This window comes from Euleptes europaea, chromosome 1, assembly GCF_029931775.1.
Source record: "Euleptes europaea isolate rEulEur1 chromosome 1, rEulEur1.hap1, whole genome shotgun sequence".
NCBI lineage: Eukaryota > Metazoa > Chordata > Lepidosauria > Squamata > Sphaerodactylidae > Euleptes > Euleptes europaea.
In genome coordinates this window covers 81,916,903-81,935,941 of record NC_079312.1, presented here as the reverse complement: position 1 = coordinate 81,935,941, position 19,039 = coordinate 81,916,903, and the positions used below count along the sequence as shown (strand labels likewise).

The 19,039-nt window shown below is 41.7% G+C and overlaps 1 protein-coding gene across 1 annotated transcript in view; it reads right to left on the bottom strand.

The window, feature by feature from the left end:
* CLINT1 (clathrin interactor 1) overlaps window positions 1-19,039 on the bottom strand; it is a 75,551-nt gene that overhangs the window by 36,142 nt on the left and 20,370 nt on the right. The window lies entirely within an intron of this gene.

Genomic DNA, 19,039 nt, shown 5'->3' with positions numbered 1-19,039 from the left:
ATAACATGAACATGAAAGATAACATGAACTTTTTCAAACCATCCTATTATGAAAACTAAATTTCCCTCATTGCAGCAGATAAAAAAACAATTGCCTAGATTGTGAAGGGAAGCTTAATATCACAAGGAAATAGGTGTTCAGCAAAAGACACATGGCCTCCTGCCTACTGATTCAGATAATGAAAATATTTTTTTTTAATCTATACATTTAAGGATTGTTGGCAATACAAGGAAAAACGTTTTAGCATCAGCCGTAATGAAGTATCTTATTGGCTACATAATATGCCTATAATGTTATCAAATACCCCCAGGGCAGACAAATTCATCCCCAAAGTATGTAATGATGGAAATGAATACATTTAGCCCTTAAGTTTACATACTATAAAATTGCTGGAGTGGCACAAAACTGGAATACGCTTTCACATACACTTGCTACCAAGAGGATAGTAATTCCTCCTCCCCAAGTGTACTGAAAGAATGTGTGCGTGCGTGTACTCGAACAGGCTCTCTCACCTTACACACAGCTATGCAGTATTTTATGCCCAGATACTCTAATAGAATTTGCAAACATATACTGGCAAGAGAAAGAGTTTCTATACAGCCAATATACAGAATTACAGAAGAGGTTTCCCAATATGAAAGAATGTGCTGAAGGTTTTTCCTAACTGTTCCCATCCACAGCCCTCTTCCTTGATGCAACACCTTTGCTGACTAATTTGTACATAAAGTCTCTTGCACTCACTGGCAGGGTGCCACAGTTAGCGTAAAGTCCATGCTTATGCTATCCTTAATCATTGCCTGAGTTTTTTTGGAGCAAATTCCAGTTTGTTTTGTCTACATATGCTCTTGATCACTGCTCATCTTGGCTGATTAAATACTGCTGAAAGAGACAGAGTTCTCTTTTGTAAGGTCAAAAAGGTTAAGTGTCCATCCAATGCTGAATGGTCTATCTATTAAAGAAACGTTTGCTATTGATCTTGAAACTACAAAGCTATCCAAAAGCTCTAGGCAAATAATTGCCAGTCTCCAGAATTCTCATTCTGTCACTTGCGACTACATGGGTGGTTGTGGCTCCAGACATTTCTGGATCTATCACAGTCATGCTTCAGGCTATGCTTCCATTACCCTTGGTAGGCCTGGTGTATGATCTGCATCTAGAAAATGCCAAGTGGTGATGTCCACGGTGTAATATATTTCCGTAAGTAGCTTTCATTCTGAATGCCTAAGTATAGAGGGATGGCAGAAAGTTACTGCTTGTATCTGGGACACCAGTTGTGACCAAGAAAACAGGATCCTCAAGTGTGAGGCTCTCCCCTTACTGTTGCCATCACCTGGCCTTCAGCCATTGCACAGTTTTACTCAGGCCTCAGAATAGGAAAGGGGGGGGCACATGGTTGCCCCACCCAAGTCCTCCTTCTCTATCATGGAACAGTGTTCTTGTAGAGTATGGCACATTCCTCCTTTCTATTCCTCCATAGCCTGGTTGTGAAACCATCACTTATGCTACCCTCCCCGCCCCCACCAATCAGCCCCAGCTCCACCTCCCTGTCCCTATGGCCTGGACCAGGGGCTGGAGCACCATTTCCTCCAGTCTCCTCCTCCATCCTTACTGGCCCTCCCCCTTTCTCTCAACTGCTCAGTTCCTGGGAGGACTTCATCCAGGCCTTTCCTGCCTGCCTCTTCCCAGGTTCTTTCATGGCTTGGGCTTCTACTGACTGCCTCAATGCTTGCTGGGCTGGCCTGATGGCCTCTGGGGCTCATTCTTCCCCAGCTGAGAACAGACATCAAAAGAGTGACAATAATGTGTGAGGGGGGGGGGGAACCCACAGGCTCTAGAAAGAGGGATGCTAAGCTTGCTGCCTGTTATTACTCCAGGATCCTTTCTTAGAATCCTTATAAGCATGAATTGACAAATTACCAGGTGCCAGGTCACAATGGCATTTAGAAATTTCATTGTGGTGCCTGGTATTTGACAAATGTCAACGTTTCACCTCTTATAGTCCCTGAGCCTGGCTACCAATGACCCAGACAGCAAGAATCCTTGAAGCCAAATTCAATTTTATTTATCTATAACTATGTACCTCTGAACTAAGCATATCCACAAACTGATGTGAAAATTGACCAGAAATCTATATAGCAGCAATCAGGATTGCTTTACTGAAAGATCTTCTCATCAAAATTATAACTTGAAATTAAAGTTGCACAATCTCTTTTCACTACAGACATGTATAAAGGCTGGTAGCATTTTAAAATTCCCATTCATATGGAACTAGTTTTCAATAACAGGTTTCTAGTTTTCAATAATAGGTTTGAAGGGTTAAGTAGCACACTAGTTTTCCTAATGCAGTTTGAGTAATACCTGTAGATAAAACTGGGCATGTTGTATTTTACCACCTTTCCCCAAGCTCTTATTTGAAGGACTGAAGGAAAGACTATAAGATGAAGTGTTTCCTAGATTACTCCAAATTAAATATTCAAGACTGCAAGTCATATAGGAGAAAAAGCCACAAATGTCTAGTAACATATTGCCCACCAGTATCAGTTCAGTTAATAGCAATTAAATGTTCAGGAGTACAACAATCTCTGAAGAAGTCAAAGAAAAGTTAACACAAAAGTTACACAAACACACACTTTAGTTATAAACTGCACTGAGTAGAGTAACACACTCAAATTCTGAATTCACTCTTCTTATAATAAAATATTGTTCTCAGCAAACCAGAGAAACTGCTCATAAATTCCAAGAAGAGATCTAGCATTCCAGAACAAAATCTTTCAGCCACATTTAATTCAGCAACAAACGTAAACTTACAAAAAGAGAGGTTGTGTAGCTTGGCTACATTCCAGGTCATATTAAAATAACTATTTCTAAAAAGGTGGAAATAGAGTTTTATTCTTCCTTTCCCATGTTTTCTATGGCCCTTATTCCATGCCCTACCCATGACGCCTATTGACCTTTACAGCAGAAAAAAAATTTACTTCCAGATGTGAGGGGGGAAAGTGACTAGTCTGATTGCCAAGACTTCCTGTGATTGATATAAATTTGATATCCGAGGACACTTTCAGACACCAGGGGGGGCTCTCTGGTTAGTTTATCCTGGGCCTCTTCCAAAGAATCTTTCTGAACCTCATGGACAGACTTCTTTGCAACTATACATGGACTACACAATAGTTAGACTGACAAATGGACTCTGAGCTTTTTATGCTTAAAAACCTATTATAAACCAAGACATTATCTGGCAGTAACTAGCCTGCTATTTTCAAATTTCAGCAGTTAATAGCTTTGCAAGTTTTTAAAAATGCCGAGAAGAATAAAACCAGACAAAGTTTTCCAAGCATATAATTATTTCAAAGTGACCTTAAACAAAGGTAAAACACTGTGGCTATTACTATAAAAGAAAAAGAGATTAACACAATACAATTTTAAATACTTTTTATCTTTTTAAAAGCAGCTTTTTAAAAGAAAAACGAAAAACCAATGGGAAACAGATACCATAAAACCACAAATTCATTGGTGAAGTAGCAGCATGAGTGACTCTCAACACCTTTACCTGCCACCAGATGATACACTAACTAGCTCACAGAGGCCACAAAGACAACTGGTGTCCAGTTTGTGGACAGATCTCTTTTAACCAGGAAAATGCACCTGAAAAACTTCAGTATTTTATGAATCTGTTAAAAGCACAAATACCACTATTCTGCGTTATTCTGGTCCCCCAGTACTGTTCTGACAGGTTTTTTTCTTAGAAGCCCAATATTTTTCAGGTCCATTATTAGTTATGGGGGACTCTTTCCAGAGGCCTGGAGTGGTTGTTTCTCAAGCAAATGATAAAATCACAAGATGCTCACAGAAAATCAAAACAGAAATGGGAAGAAAAATGCCAACCCAGAAAAGCCACTTAACCAGGAAGGTTGACAAAAACCTAATAACAGAATGAGTAATTAAGGGTTACATGTGATAAACTAATACAATACAAATAGTTTAAAAAATCATTAAAACCAAATACGTTTTGGCCAATAGGCCTTCCTCAGTGATACTAATTTTTAAAATACGCACCATGAAGTAAAATTATTCAAATGAAAAAATACAACATTTCTGACCAAGCTTAAAAACACAAACAAGAAGCAGGGCTTCCTAAATGTGGATACACACACATCATAGAGCTATGATTCACTCTGATCTTGCTTACTGCCAGAACAACAATATGAAAAATGATATTTGATGGTCCTAATCTATTCAAATAATAAATGGTGATTACCTAGTTAATGAATGGGCCCTACTTCTTGTGTGTGTTTTAAAGCTTGGTCAGAAATGCTGTATTTTTAGAAATTGAATACTTTTTACTTTATGGTGCATATTTTAAAAATCTGAAGAAGGCCTATTGGCTGAAATATGTTTAGTTTCACTATTTTTTTTACTATTTATACCGTATTAGTTTTTTAAATTTATCACATGTAACCTTTAAGTATTCATTCTATTAGACTTTTTGTCAACCTTCCTGGTTATCTACCTCTCAAGCTAAATACATCAGAATTGCAGGGAACCTAGCCCTGACTATCCACTAAAGACTTTTATGTTTCATGCAGATTGGATCAAGGGGTTCAATTCTACAGGCCCTTGAACAAGCTTCCCCCAGCCATTCTTCTTGTCTCCACTGTTTTCTAAGGGGAGAGAAATCCATGCTTTCTCCAGGACAAAGAAGCCAATAGCCAAACACAAAATAGCATCCACTGACCAAAAGCCTCCCAATACAAACAGAACCAACAACCAATATAAAAGCAGAGAATCTCAGCAAAACCATCCGCAAATGCAGCAAGCCAAACACAACCAATGTCAAACCAGAGAATACAATTCAAACCAACCTGGCAAACAGTACTAAGTCCTGGCAAGAAGGCACTCACAGACATACTATAAAATGCGGGGGCAGGGGGAAGGGCAGGGGAGAACAGTCCTGAGAGCCCTAAAATGCCAGGATCTATTTACCAGTATCCTGAAAAATCCTGAACAAAGTACATCTGGGGAAAAATAAGGTATTTTCAAATACATATAGATGAAATATCCGAATGCACATCCCTACTTTGAACAAGAATGCACAGTTATATGACCCTATGGGAACTTTCTTTGCTGACTGCACAACAGACTATTAGTGAAGTAGAATGTAGCCCTGTTACTCACCGAGAGGGCTCTTTCTGCTCCGAGGTAAAAAGGGCATCTTGAAGCTACTCTGGAGTAACCAACCTATTTCAAACATCACTATACAAAGAAGGCTGCAGCAGGGGAAGGGGATATCAGAGTCACACTTACATTTTCAACTAGGGTTCCTCACCTGTACCAACCTTTACCTAAATGTCTGGTTATTACTGCCATAGACAATGGTATTTGACATTCAAAAGGTTCCTCTTTTTAGAAAGGATTTATAGCTCTTCCATATAATCCTATCACAATTTGGACTGGAAATGCTGAGAATCTCTTCTCAATCCTCCCAAAAGGGATCCTTTTTCTAGAAAGCATGTTAGCATATGGTAACCCTGTAAAGTATTTTTTTTTAAATTGTGGTCTACTTACTTATTTATGGACATTTATAGTCCACCTTTCTCACTTGGACTCAAGGTGGATTATATACAGCGAGTCAATACAATCAACAGGATGAGACATTCAATAAACAACGCAATAGGATTGGGGTTACAGAATCAACCAGAAATCTAAAAACGGAACTGAAGCAAAACCTAAATATTAATATGACACATTAAAGGATGCAAAATTACATAGTAGAATCCTACCTACAGCAAGCTATTCACAGTAGTATAGACAACAGTCCTTAATTTAAGGAAGTAATTTTGTGAATCATTTTGTACAACACAACCCTATTGCCTGCGTAGAAAAGCCCACTTGAATAATGCAATTTTATTATTAAGTTATACTTGAATGTAAAAGTTGAAACCAAGATCTCCCTTTTCTACTTAACATAATTTTGTGCAACCCCTAACATTCCCCCCTCCCCCCCCATGACACATGCCATTGAAAGAAAAGTGGTCCAAGTATAACCTTGAAAATCAAAGAGGAATGTATTACAGGAAATAAAAACAAACAGGAGACTATTGGCACCTTCAAGATTAACAGTGCATTCCTGAGCCTGCGGGCCGAATGGACTTAGGAGGCACCCAGACCCCAACGTCAGCGTCAATGCCACTTGCATCGTGCAAACTGGCACAGATGCCGGTGTAGTGCCACTTGCACTGGCCCCCTAGGACTGTCACAGTAGCACAGCCCTTGGACACCGGCTTAGCATCCTGCCGGCGTCCTGTCGGCGCAAGTCTTTGCAACGACGTCCCAGGAGGCGTTCCTGGAGCGTTCTGGAGGGGCAGAGCTGCCAGCAGGCAGGCTCCTAGCCCCTTTCAGGCCGGGAATGCCCCCTTATGCTTCAGCGGTGTTGCGCCAGGTTTTTGCTTTTCTCTATGGGGCTTTACCCCTCCTTTTTAATTTTTAATTTTAAAAATGTCCCTTTCCTCACCCCTGCAGCAGCCATGAAACCTCCTTGGAGGCACTTGGAGGACACTGCAGGGCTCAGGAATGAGCTGTAAACTTTATTCTAGCATCAGTTTCTGTGAAATAGATCCCACTTCTAAGATAATAAAATTATGTTTTAGTAAAAGTTAATTAGAATATTCCTCAGCTTTAACAACACTCAGCAATGGTATGCCTACAAAAAAATAATTTAAAATTCTCATTGGACAAAGCTGGTGAACCATTACATACCGTATATACCCGTGTATAAGCCGACCCGCGTATAAGCCGAGGTGCCTAATTTCTCCCCAAAAATGGGGAAAAATTAGGCACCCGCGTATAAGCCGAGGGTCGGCTTATAACCCCTCCCCCCCCCAAGACTTACCTTCTGGGCTCCTGGCGGCGGGAAGCGGCGGATCCGGCGCGGGCAGCGGAGCGCCCTCCCCAAGGCCACAGAGGGCCTCTGAAGGCCGCTCCCGGCCGGGAGAAGGCGGCGGGGGCGGCTGAGCGCCCTCCCCGCGGCCGCAGAGGGCCTCTGAAGGCCGCTCCCGGCCGGGAGAAGGCGGCGGGGGCGGCGGAGCGCCCTCCCCGCGGCCGCAGAGGGCCTCTGAAGGCCGCTCCCGGCCGGGAGAAGGCGGCGGGGGCGGCGGAGCGCCGCTCCCGGCCTGGAAAAGATGGCGGTGGTAAGTTCCCCCCTCCCTCCTCCTTCCCCCCTCTACCGTATTGACCCGCGTATAAGCCGAGGCCAGCTTTTTCAGCCCTTTTTTTGGGCTGAAAAACTCGGCTTATACGCGAGTATATACGGTATGTATTATAGTGCTCAAGTTACCTTTAGTGTCTATAGTCACCCCTATAGTTTTAAGGGGCAGCTATCACTGGCAATCCCAAAAAAAGGCTTACATCCCCCACCACTACTGGGGTTGGAGTTAAGATGTATCTAAAAGTATTTCTAGACTTTTCTAAAACAATCAGCATGTCTTTGAAGAATTTTATCACAAAGCCCTCTTAAAATAAACACTGAAGAGGAAGGCATGCTACTGCTGAAAACAACCACACTAGTGCCAGGGAGAGTTTTTTAAAATAGTTTCCAGCTAACCAGACGGATGGGGAAGAAAATGGTTGTAAATATGGTGAGGTTAAATTTTGATACTGAAGCATGTGAATAGTCTTTGTTCTGGGTGGCTGGGCCTTCCATTGAAACTATTTACATGAAGAATGTTTTCAAGTGTGTACATACTGCAATTCCTGGAGTGGAATTCACATCTCATTCAAGATTTCGTAAACAAATGCACAGCCTGAAAATTCTCAATAGTAAGAAGTTGTGTTTCAAAAAAATGGATATGGAAACAAAAATAAAGACCTAACCTGAAAGACCTAATCTGCCAGACATCCACTGTGCAATCACCATATGTTGGAAAAAATACATTTTAAACTTGGATTTAAATCATACTTTTTTCCCCTTTTATAAAAACAATTATTATGCCACTTTAAAATAATTTAATTTTAAATGCATCCTGAACTCATTTAAGCCAATACTTTCACTCTCTTAAATTATGACTATCCATCAAAGAGATTGAGTTCTTGGCTGTTTCTTTATGTAAAAATGAACCACGGGGGGAAACAGGGCTTCTGAAGCTAAACACAGCAAGCCATACTAAGCTTCTGAAGTTAAATACTGGAAGCCATACGGGCAGCCAATTCCTGGGGGGGCGGGGCGGGTAGATCTATGGTGGCCAGGAGCAGTACATCCACACTGCCTCTAAAAAAGAGCTTTTGTAAAAATAAAAAATAAAAGGGAGAAATGCCCACTGCAAACAGCGAGGCTGAGCCACTGAAAACGGTGGTATAGCCACACCGCAGCTCAAGGGGGCTTTCCCGGGGCAAAAGGGGTTAGGAAGCTGACTAACATCAGCTCCGTCCCTTGAAATACCCCCCAACACTGGTGTGGCCCGCCATTTCCGGGATTTACATCCTGGCACGGCAGCTGTGGCTGTGGAAGCTTGCATCCCTCTGGGGCACCCAGACGCTGGCCTGCGTGCTACCTAGGATGGCATAAGTGCCTGTTATCCCAGGTTAAACGGGCACTTATGCCAGCGTGGGGTCATGCCGGTTCCTATGGAGCTAACCCCCCCCCAAAGGAATGCGCTCTTAGTCATGTATTATATTTATTATTGTGGGCACCTTACTAAACTCAGGTACCATCATGTAATCCCAGATGTTAAGATCTATGAGATGCCATCCATGTGTGAAAGCAAGTCAATGAAATAATTCTAAGAAAGCAAAGAAAACATAGCAATGAAAGCTATCTCAGAACTGTTATTTCATAACGTAATTAAAATCAATTTCTCAATCCATTTAACTTGGACATTAATAAAATCAGACCAGATTTTCTTGAAGTATACTTTGATGGAAGGTAGTTCTGCATACTTCCAAAATGGAATAATGCTCATTTTGACCGATGTAAGCTCATAATGAATTCCAGATCCAAACAGCTAAGAAAATAATGTTGGGATTAATGTGCAAGACATATTCTGTAATTACTTTGATTAGCTTTGAAAAATATTTTCAAAGTTTTCACACAAAAAAGATTTAAGCTAAACTGGTTGTTAAATGTCTAGCAATCATTTATACCCAACTCATCTAACAGTATCCAAACTTTGCACACATACAAAACTAGCTCCGCCAGTCCAAAACGAACCTCATAAAAATCAGAAGCATTAAGCTGACATCTTCAATCAATCCCAATGTTTAAAAAAATAAACATATACAACATATACAACATATAAACATCTGTTATTGTTTTTAAAACAAGTTTGTGTGTGGCTTACTTTTCATTCACCCACCTTGATATGGTAACATATCATAGGGCAGAAATTACACACAGAGTTAGGGACATCAAGCTCTATTGCAAAGACTGCATTTGCAGTAATTGTATTTGTGAAAATGTATTCTACTGTATTTGGCCACTTTTCTTGGCTCAATGCATAGCTGCATTATTCTCTGACCAGTCTTTTAACAGTCCTTTTAACAGATGAATTTCCCCCCACCCCTTGCTATTGGGCAAAGACACTAATCCTAATTATACACTTGTCTGTCCTGCTTTTAATATATTTGTTCAAAAGCAAGGATGGTATTACTATCCTCCCACTCAGGTTCTTGTGAGTCTGTCAATATGCATTTATTGTAAGCAGTATCACACGAAACTTGGGCTCCTGAACCCCACCACGGTTCACGAGCCACTAGAGACCAGCAAACCATGTGAGAAACATTAACATCTATAAAGAAGGAAAGTTCTGTCATTCAGCTGTATCCCATCTACTGTTAACCAGGATCCATGACATCACTTGTTCCACAAACCAAGAATGAAACGATCAGTCATTAAGAAAAATTTCAGACATTTATGGCCCTCTTTCCACAATTGTAAAGGCAGTTCACATTCAAAGAGATTAACAACAGAAGAAACACTAAAAAACCAAATACAGGGCAAAATCATAAAAACAACAGTAGAACTAGCCTGAACAACCATAGCCACACAACAACAGAGACAACCTGCAATGCCTCTGTTTCACTACCCTTTTTAGCATGGACATGGAAAATGATTTTTACAAACAAACAAAAAATACTGATTCTTCTGATACTGATAAACACTTGTTAAGCTGCTCTTAAGTATCACTACTCCTTGCTCATTCACCTGGGTGGGTGAGCAATGGAGTGGCAACAGCATTCGTCTATATTTGCTTAATGGCCTCTCATGTATTAAAACAGGGAACCCACAAGAACTAGCAGGGGTGATTTCCCCTGCATCTCCCTCTCCACACTAATTCATCTTTCTCTCCTACTTGCAGCTCCCATATTCTCTTCCCTTTTCCTGCTTGCTTTCTGATCAAGTTGCAAAAGTTGTGCGGCAGCAAGTCACTCAGATGAGTGGTGTGGTGGCCACTGACAGGTCTGGCCAAGTTGCTTAAGTTGTGTGGAGGCTGCTGCTGGGCCCAGGCAGATTGTGTGCCATCTAGCCCTAGTAACCACTGTGTTCCTGTGTGAAAATATTGTTGAAGGCTTTCACGGTCAGAGTCCATTGGTTCTTGTAGGTTATCCGGGCTGTGTAACCGTGGTCTTGGTATTTTCTTTCCTGACGTTTCGCCAGCAGCTGTGGCAGGCATCTTCAGAGGAGTAACACTGAAGGACAGTGTTTCTGTGTGAGTTGTGCAGATTACCTCGAAGCAAGTTGCTTGGTGGGCAGGAGGGAGGGGAGTAGGGATGTCCCCCCTTCCCGTGCCTTTTTCTGAGAAAACCAAGAGTGGAAGACTGGCAATATTGATGAGGCTGCCTAGCTACTGAAATCTCAGAGGCCATTCCATCTGTTTGGTGTGGAGGCATGAGCAAGAGAGACAAAATGGCTGTTCTAGAAAGGCTTAGTAGTATATAGGGATATGCACCATCAGAAGATTGTAAAAGGACAAGTGGCCATTGCTTGATGTCGTTGAAGCCTGAGTAGCGATGGTAGGTAAGAGCCACCTTGCCATAAGGAAGATAATCAGGCGGTGAGCCAGAGTGACAGCAGCAACTAGAAGCAACCGCACCAGTGTTTGCTCACTCATTTCATTCGGGGTCGGGCTGTTTATCTGGGGACCAGTACCTTGGGCCGGCCCTTTAGGTAGAGATAAGTAGGCAGGAAGGCAAGGAGGAAGCTAACTTGATAATATCAAAGTAGAATCTGGCACAGCACAAAAGGCTTGAGCCAGAAGGGTTAAATAAGCATAGGTCTAACCAAGTATTTGGATCCAATATGTCCAGAAGCAGCACATCCTAAGAAGTCTCTCCTCTTATGGAGAGACAAGATTACAACGAAGTTTCTCTTTCCTTTTATTTATAATCGACTAAGTTTTAAACTGGTTATTAATTAGCATAATATACATAACATACAATTATTCCAGAGTGTATGGTAACACGCTGTCAGTGCTTAAGCATATGAGGAGAAGGCAGCAACTGAACTTTTGGCTGTTAGGACCAATTCTTGCGCAAGAGATTGTGCGAAAAGTTCACCTGTTCACACAAACAACCTGAAGCTATTTCTGTAACTGCAGTTATATTTTCACCACAGATTGCTCAATCAACACAGAGCTTTCCCCTTGTGATTCTGCACATACCCAGAAAAACCCACAACTGATGCATGTGTGAGCCAGCATTCAGCAACATTATGAAATCCGCAACCTGTATTTCAAAAAACAATCTTTAACTGTGGAAACTGCCTGCTAGTGAGAGTGCTACAAAGTACTTCTCTGTTTGGCTGACACCATGTAAGAAATGCCATCAATACCACAATCATGCCCAAAATACCACGACTATCTTTTCTGACCAACAATGTAATCTTCAGCATGCCACTATAGGGCTTTCATTTCCATCTTTGGAAGAAACAGTTTAATAATTTATGTGGCAGATGTGCAAGACAAACTGAGCTCAAAGAGATAAGCCAAGAAAAACATCCTGATGTCTACAGCTGAGTTATGACTTGGGGCAGGAAGGAACTATAAAAGCTATTTCCTGCTCCTCGCAACTTTTGTGGTTAAAAAGGACCAAGAAAACAAAATAACCCATTAAGCAGACTCCCTTTTCCACAGCTGAAGAGTGAGGACATAGGCTTCACTCTAATTTGAGTACTACATGCAAGAAGTTAACTGTTAAATTTAACTAAAGAGATTCTCTTTCAAGATGAATTTTCAGGTTATGAAATCAATCTTTCAGTTTTTCCACATTTCTCAGAATGGCCCAGAGAAGTCTGAAAGATTAAATACGACACTGAGGTCCTTTTAGATGGTCCTTTAATTAAAGCTTCTTCTTTTTTTTGGTCTGAGATCTTTAAAAAACACAACAAAGGGCTGGCTTCCTGTATTGCACGGGAGGAAGTTGCCTCCTGCTGGTGAGGCTTAAAAATTATTTGGTAGGGGGAAAATTTCACATTGATCTTTCCTGTCCATTGTAACTCATTTTCACCGATGAATAGAGAATGAACACAGGACAAGAATATGAACTTTGTCCTTTTAACACTAACTTCTTTAATTTTTTTTCTTTCAAGCCTGTATCTTCTCACTCATACTGTTTTTGCCCCTTTAACCTTTGTACTGCATGAATTATGTTTCAAGGCATAGTCGCATGAGCACTGTGCATTAGGTGAACCACTAACGAGTTTTAAAGACAAGAAACACAGGGGCATCTCAGAGGCTAACCGATTCATTGCAGCAGGGCCTTTTCACAGGAAAGAGCCTAACAATGAGACCATGCAAACTTGCAAGAAAATGGGACAATGTTTTAAAGCAAAGTGCACACTTCATTGTTGGCCTGGTGAAGAGGTTCTGATAAGGAAGGCCGTTCCCTGGCTCCCTGTGATTAATTTTAAAAAGTATGTACCAAAATAGATTAATTTTGTGGGTTTTTGAAAATAATTTCTGAATCCTGCAATTTACTTTATTAGAATAAATTCTGACATTTAAGTATATTATGCAATAATATATTAGAATACTTTCTTCTGCAAAATTTCTTGGGGGTAGAAAAGTGACAGAAAGAAGATTTCTTCACCCCTAATCTCCAGTGTAAGGATAGATGCACAGAAATCAACTCCAACCAGCAATCCTTTTGACAAATCCAGGATCATGTAAGAAAAATGAGCAATTATCACTTCCAAAAAAAGTTAATACCAGTTGAATTACACCCATATTCTAATCTGTTTTGCATGCATGAGTTCCAAGTTCTACAGTATATTTTTACACAGAAACAATGTGCAAACATACACAGTATGAGAATAGAAACAGAATTACCTTTCCCAGCTTGTAAAGGCTAATTTGGTTTTAAAAAAGTGTATAAAGTAGTTAAGCGATAAAAGAGTAAGAATAGTATAATACAAGTGGGGATCTGGCTAGAGAGGGGCAGAGATGAGGGTGGAGGGGCAGGGAGCCTGGCAGTGGGGAGCAGGGAGCAGCACTGGGCTGGTAGTGGCAATGGTGGGGGAAGGGGAGGGAGCCTGGGAGCAATGGTGGCGAGGGAAGCAGGCCCAGCGGCAGCGAGGAGGCTGGGAGCCACAGTGGGCCCAGCAGCAACAGCCAAGGAGAAAGAAGGCTGCCTGATGCCAATGCCACCGCAACTAGCCCCACAGGAAGGAGGGGGCAGAGGTGCCTTTGCCCCCTGACAGCACTGCTGCTGCCAGCTCCCACAGCCAAGATGGGAGAGGCAGTCTTGGGTGCCAGCAGCAGATGTCTTTGCTGCCTGGAGCTTCCCCGAGCATGGCAATTGGTGTGGGGTGGGGGGGAGCTCCGAGTCCTGCATTGACAGAATAGGTAGGTGCATTGTTCTGTGCGTGAGCAGACAATGGTCTTAAAATGGGGGGGGGGGTTAATCCTCCAATTCATTTTTCAGTGTTTTCAGATTTTTCTGCATAATAGGGAGTTTCCCAAGTTTGCAGAAGTTTCTGTTTTTTGTCAGGGTGGGCCCGATCCATCAATTTAAGTAATCTGCAGATTAGGTCACTCTTGACTATAAGATATAAGATACTTCTCTACTCACCTAGTGAACTATAACATAAAGACCAAGACACAATGTTTGGAGATCCATGAACAATTCTCACTTGGGCTCATTAAAGATAAACATCAGCCATGACAGTCTTGATTCAGATCAGGGCCACAATACAGTGGATTCAACCCTCCCCTCCCACAGAGTTTTGCAGACTGAAATTGGGCCCCAGGCTATTATTAGGGGGTGGGAGGTTGTTTTTAATCACTGAAACTATGTGGGAGGAGTATGGTTATACTCCCTTTCCTTCACTTGTGCTATGGCCTAATTGAAACATGCCTGCTATTTGCCTTTAAAAACACTGCTCAAAAGTCTGGCAGTGTCATGTCCAGTTTGACCCAAAAGTTTCTTTTGAAAATTATCACAGAGTGGATTGCTAGCTGAAGCTATTTGTTGTATAGATGCAACATTACCATTACAGATAGTCATGCACCATTTCAGATAGATCAGAAATTCTTGCTTTATATCAGACTTACAAGTATTATCACCCTTGTCCCACTGGCTTTGAGAATAATTGAAGACAACTGTTGTTAACTGCCTATGGAGTTCAATTGTTTTATTGCCTCCTGACCAAAAGAGCTGGATATAATTTGAAGCCAGCTTCATTCAAAGCAGCACAACCAGGACTCACCACCATGTCCTGAAGAATTTTCCTTTCTCTTTTAAACATTGGGGGGGGGGGTATAACATCCAGCCTGATGAAGGGGTCTACTGAACTCAAAACGATTATGTCATTTGGATGATCCTAATAAAAGCTATGCCCTGACCTGGATAGCCCAGGCTATCCTGATCTCATCAGATCTCAGAAGCTAAGTAGGGCTGGCCCTGGTTAGTATTTGGATGGGAGACCGACCTCTAAGGAATACCAGGGTTGTGACGTGGAGGCAGACAGTGGCAAACCACCTCCGAACATCTCTTGCCTTGAAAAACCTGTAGGGTCTCCATAAGTCAGCTGCAATTTGATGATGTAGAAAATAAAAATAAAATAAAAGCTATTATGGGGGTTGTGTTCTGATTTTTTTGCTTTTATTGTGGGACCCACATGCTACTAACAACTTCAATCTTTATATAGTGTTACAGAGCAGATTGTATCATGAAAGCAGAAGGACCCTGTCCAGCTTGCTGCTTCCCAACAGGAAAGAGGCAGAGTTCAGAAGCATATACAAATTTATCAGTCTCAGGAATTATATCACATGTAGTCAGGTTTTGGTTCTGGACTATGGTCAATACATGTACTATCACACTGCATTTGGGGTAGTGTTCCATCCTAAAACGATCTGTCAGATTTTAAAAAATGGCTCTAATTCTGTACACACAAAAAAGATGTTGTGGTGTCAAGCAGATGCCAGGAGCCCTAGTGAGTGTGCGGAGACCAAAGAGGCCTGGTGCCAGTGAAACACGGTGGGTAGTTGGATGAAGGGACCAACCACTAGGGAGATGGTGGCCTGGGGGCCAACAGCCAGGCAAGGATAGCTGGTTCATGCAGCCACAGTATATGAAGAGGGAATACCTTTAGGTCTTAAATGGGATTGGGGTCAAGGCCTGAGAGGGCAGGGAACAGAATTAAGGGGCTGGACCCAATAGTTAGGAAGGGACCTTAAGGAGGCCTTGAGAAGAAGTTGAGCGGTGCTGGACTGAGAGGAAGGACAGGTGTTCAGATCAGAGGAGGGCAAAAGTATGGCCGCAGATGGCTCCCAGGGAGTTAAGGCAACCCTACTAGGCCTGTGGAGTGACGAAATTCATGGGGTGGGGACACTCTAACATGGAGTGACAAGCTCTGGATATAAGTAAACGGGTTCTGCAGCATCAGACCATGTGTGTCCTTCATTCAGGAGAGAAAGGGATGGAACCCTGACTGCAACCCAGCCTACTGCGGGTAGCATCACTGCAGATGCCACGGCCCACAGTTGCCACCCGGGCCTGTCACAGATGTGATTGTTTTTTAATTCCAATTCAACTGGACTTGCCTGTTTGTTCACTTTTAAATAAACAGGCTGCTGACAACCAAAACAATATCTAAAGAACAAACTGGGTTTTGCTTACAGATCATAATTTACAAAACAATCAAACCATTGTCACTTTTGTGTGCAACATCTAACACATGCTGGTGTCATGAGGCCCTGGAGTGATGGCATGACTATTAGTATTGCAGCTCAGGAGCCAGTGCTTGGTTTTATCGTGAGTGGAGTCTGGCTTCAAAAACAGGGCATTTGAACTCAGTTCAAAGTTTCTTTTTGCCTTTTGGTTTCTGGCCTTTTGTAAAACATTCCATCAACACCTTTGTGCAGATGTTCTTTGCCACACACACACAAGCACTAGAATTCAGTCATATAACCTGAGGATTATTTCTTCGAATTCAGACTTTAGAGCCAGGATACTAGCGCACACAGTATTTAACAAGCAAAGTGTCCATCATAAAAGTCTAAAAAGTTCACAAAACCAGCATGTATCCTATCTCTGACTAGAGGAAGAGCCACTTAAGTTGGAGGAAGGCTTCAAACTTTGCCCTGTGGAGTGGTATGATATTTGCCACTGTCTCAGGTTACACATTTCTCATCTATTTTATGGTTAGCCCTAAGGAAAGCCTCACATGATAAGTAACCAACCAGTACTTTAGCATAATGTTGAGCAAGAATATATTGCACTCAAACCATTCTGCTGTAACATTCAGTAACTGTAACAGATTTTACAAATGAATATCTTGAATATCATGAAGCCATAGCAAGAGCTGGCAGAGCAAAGTGGCTAAAAGAATGACCTAAGAAGAAGGAACATCCAGGATCAAACCTCATCTCTGCCATGAGTTCACTAGGCAGTCTTAGGCAAGTCACTCTCAGCCTCGCATTTGCAATATGAGAATAACAAGATAACATGAAGCACTCTGAACACTGAAACCACCGTATAAATGCTAAATTTATTATCTGGGAGTGAAAAAAACACACAGAAAGAAAACATGGTTATTATTGTAAGAAATATTTTGCAATACCTCTCCAGGATGCTTTTGCAAAGTTAAATGAATTCCACTGTTACTTAAAAACACCCACACAAGTGGAACAGTTTTCTAATCCAAGCTCCTGACCCTCATACAGAGCTGAACTGAGCTGCTCAATGGGCATTCTTACACGTTGAGGATATTGGTCTGCTGACAGCATTTGTTTAATGGGCTCACTTGGTACTTTCTCCCCATTAGAGATTATATCAAGCTTTTCTAAGAAGATCAAAAACATGTGACTACATTCTACTGCCGATTTACCAGTAACAAAACTTACCAAAGAACGTTCTTAAAATGCAAGTATTGTAACAAAAAGCACCCGTTCAATAATTAGAGTACAGGAGACATTGTTAATGCTAGCAATTTTAACAGTTGATGGGAGAAGAAGAACACACACAAGAGAAAGATAATCAAACACTGGATACTGAAGCCATTCAAACTGAAGCCATTTAAACTTGGTGACTACAACTATCACAGAGAATTAACTCCAGCATTTTCTTTCCAAGCAGTTAAGAGCACAAAGGATTTAGAGCTGAACTTTACATCACAATCCAAAGCTGTTTAAAGCTCACTTTACATTTGCAGTATTTATGAAAGTTTTCTCTGCACTAACCTTTCTCACCTAAAGAACTGGAGTAAGCTCTTCATAAACATGGTGCATGCAACTCCCTTCACAAATTACATTACCCTCACACAGACAGGCTGCTAGTCCTCCTGGTTCTGAAGCAGAGAGTTGTCTACCCACAAGCTGTTGGCCAGCAAAAAGGCCTCAGCATAGAAGATACCTGACCTGAGGCTAGGAGCTTCTTGTACATCCTGCGCTATGGAGTTCATCCTTGCTGCTATTCTGAGTTTTGAGCCATTTACACGTTGTGATGACCAAACAGACATTTCTGAGACTTCAGTGTAAAATGAAATTGTTCAGAAAGGCATTTTTTTATAAAAGGGAATAGGCCTGAGGTATACCTGATACTGTAGTATGCATTTCTTGTTTGTACTGCATTGTTTTCTAATTTCTGCATCCAGTTCTTACATACTTTATGCCATGTTTTATACTGTTTTATTGCACTGGAATACAACATTAGAAAACAATCTTATTACGATATTTATTATACACTTTATACTGTTCCTACTGCATTGTTTAATTTCATAATCTGTCTTGAATCTCAGTAAGAAAGGTGGATAATAAATATATAGACCAGCTTATATAATGATTTTATCCTTATTACAGTGGCTGGAGGGGGGGGGGAGGTGGAGGCCTAGCCACCCAGAGCGGCTTCCAGTGATTATTTTATTGATCAGATTAGAACTGTTGAACAGGACCTATTCTTTTTCCCTCACTATATTTCAACCTGAGCTGCCTTTTCTTAATTGTTTTACAAAGTTGCACTGCAAGCAAACAGTGGAATATTATTCTTCCTGAAATATATTTAAACCAGTTCGAGGCATCTAAAAAGTGGTTCAGTAACTGGTTCAAATGAGCCCCGTGGCACAGAGTGGTAAAGCTGCAGTACTGCAGTCCAAACTCTGCTCACGACCTGAGTTCGATCCCAATGGAAGTTGGTTTCAGGTAGCCGGCTCAAGGTTGACGCAGCCTTCTATCCTTCCAAGGTCGGTAAAATAAGTACCCATGAATGAAGATGACTGGGGAAGGCACTGGCAAACCACCCTGTAAAAACAGTCTGCCTAGTAAACGTCGGGATGTGACGTCACCCCATGGGTCAGGAATGACCCGGTGCTTGCACAGGGGACCTTTACCTTACCTAACTGGTTCAAAGTTAGTATCTGAGCCAGAACTGAACAGGAGAGACAAAGATACTACTAAAACGAAACTGAAACCAATTATTAATGGTTCAGCTCCCTGCCAAAGGGAGTGTCTTGTGGCATCTTGTGCAACAACTTTCATGGACCAGGGCCAGTTCACAGGATAGATCACAGGGAATATCTCATCCTCCATCAGTGTAACCTGCTGAAAGAGGGGAGGGA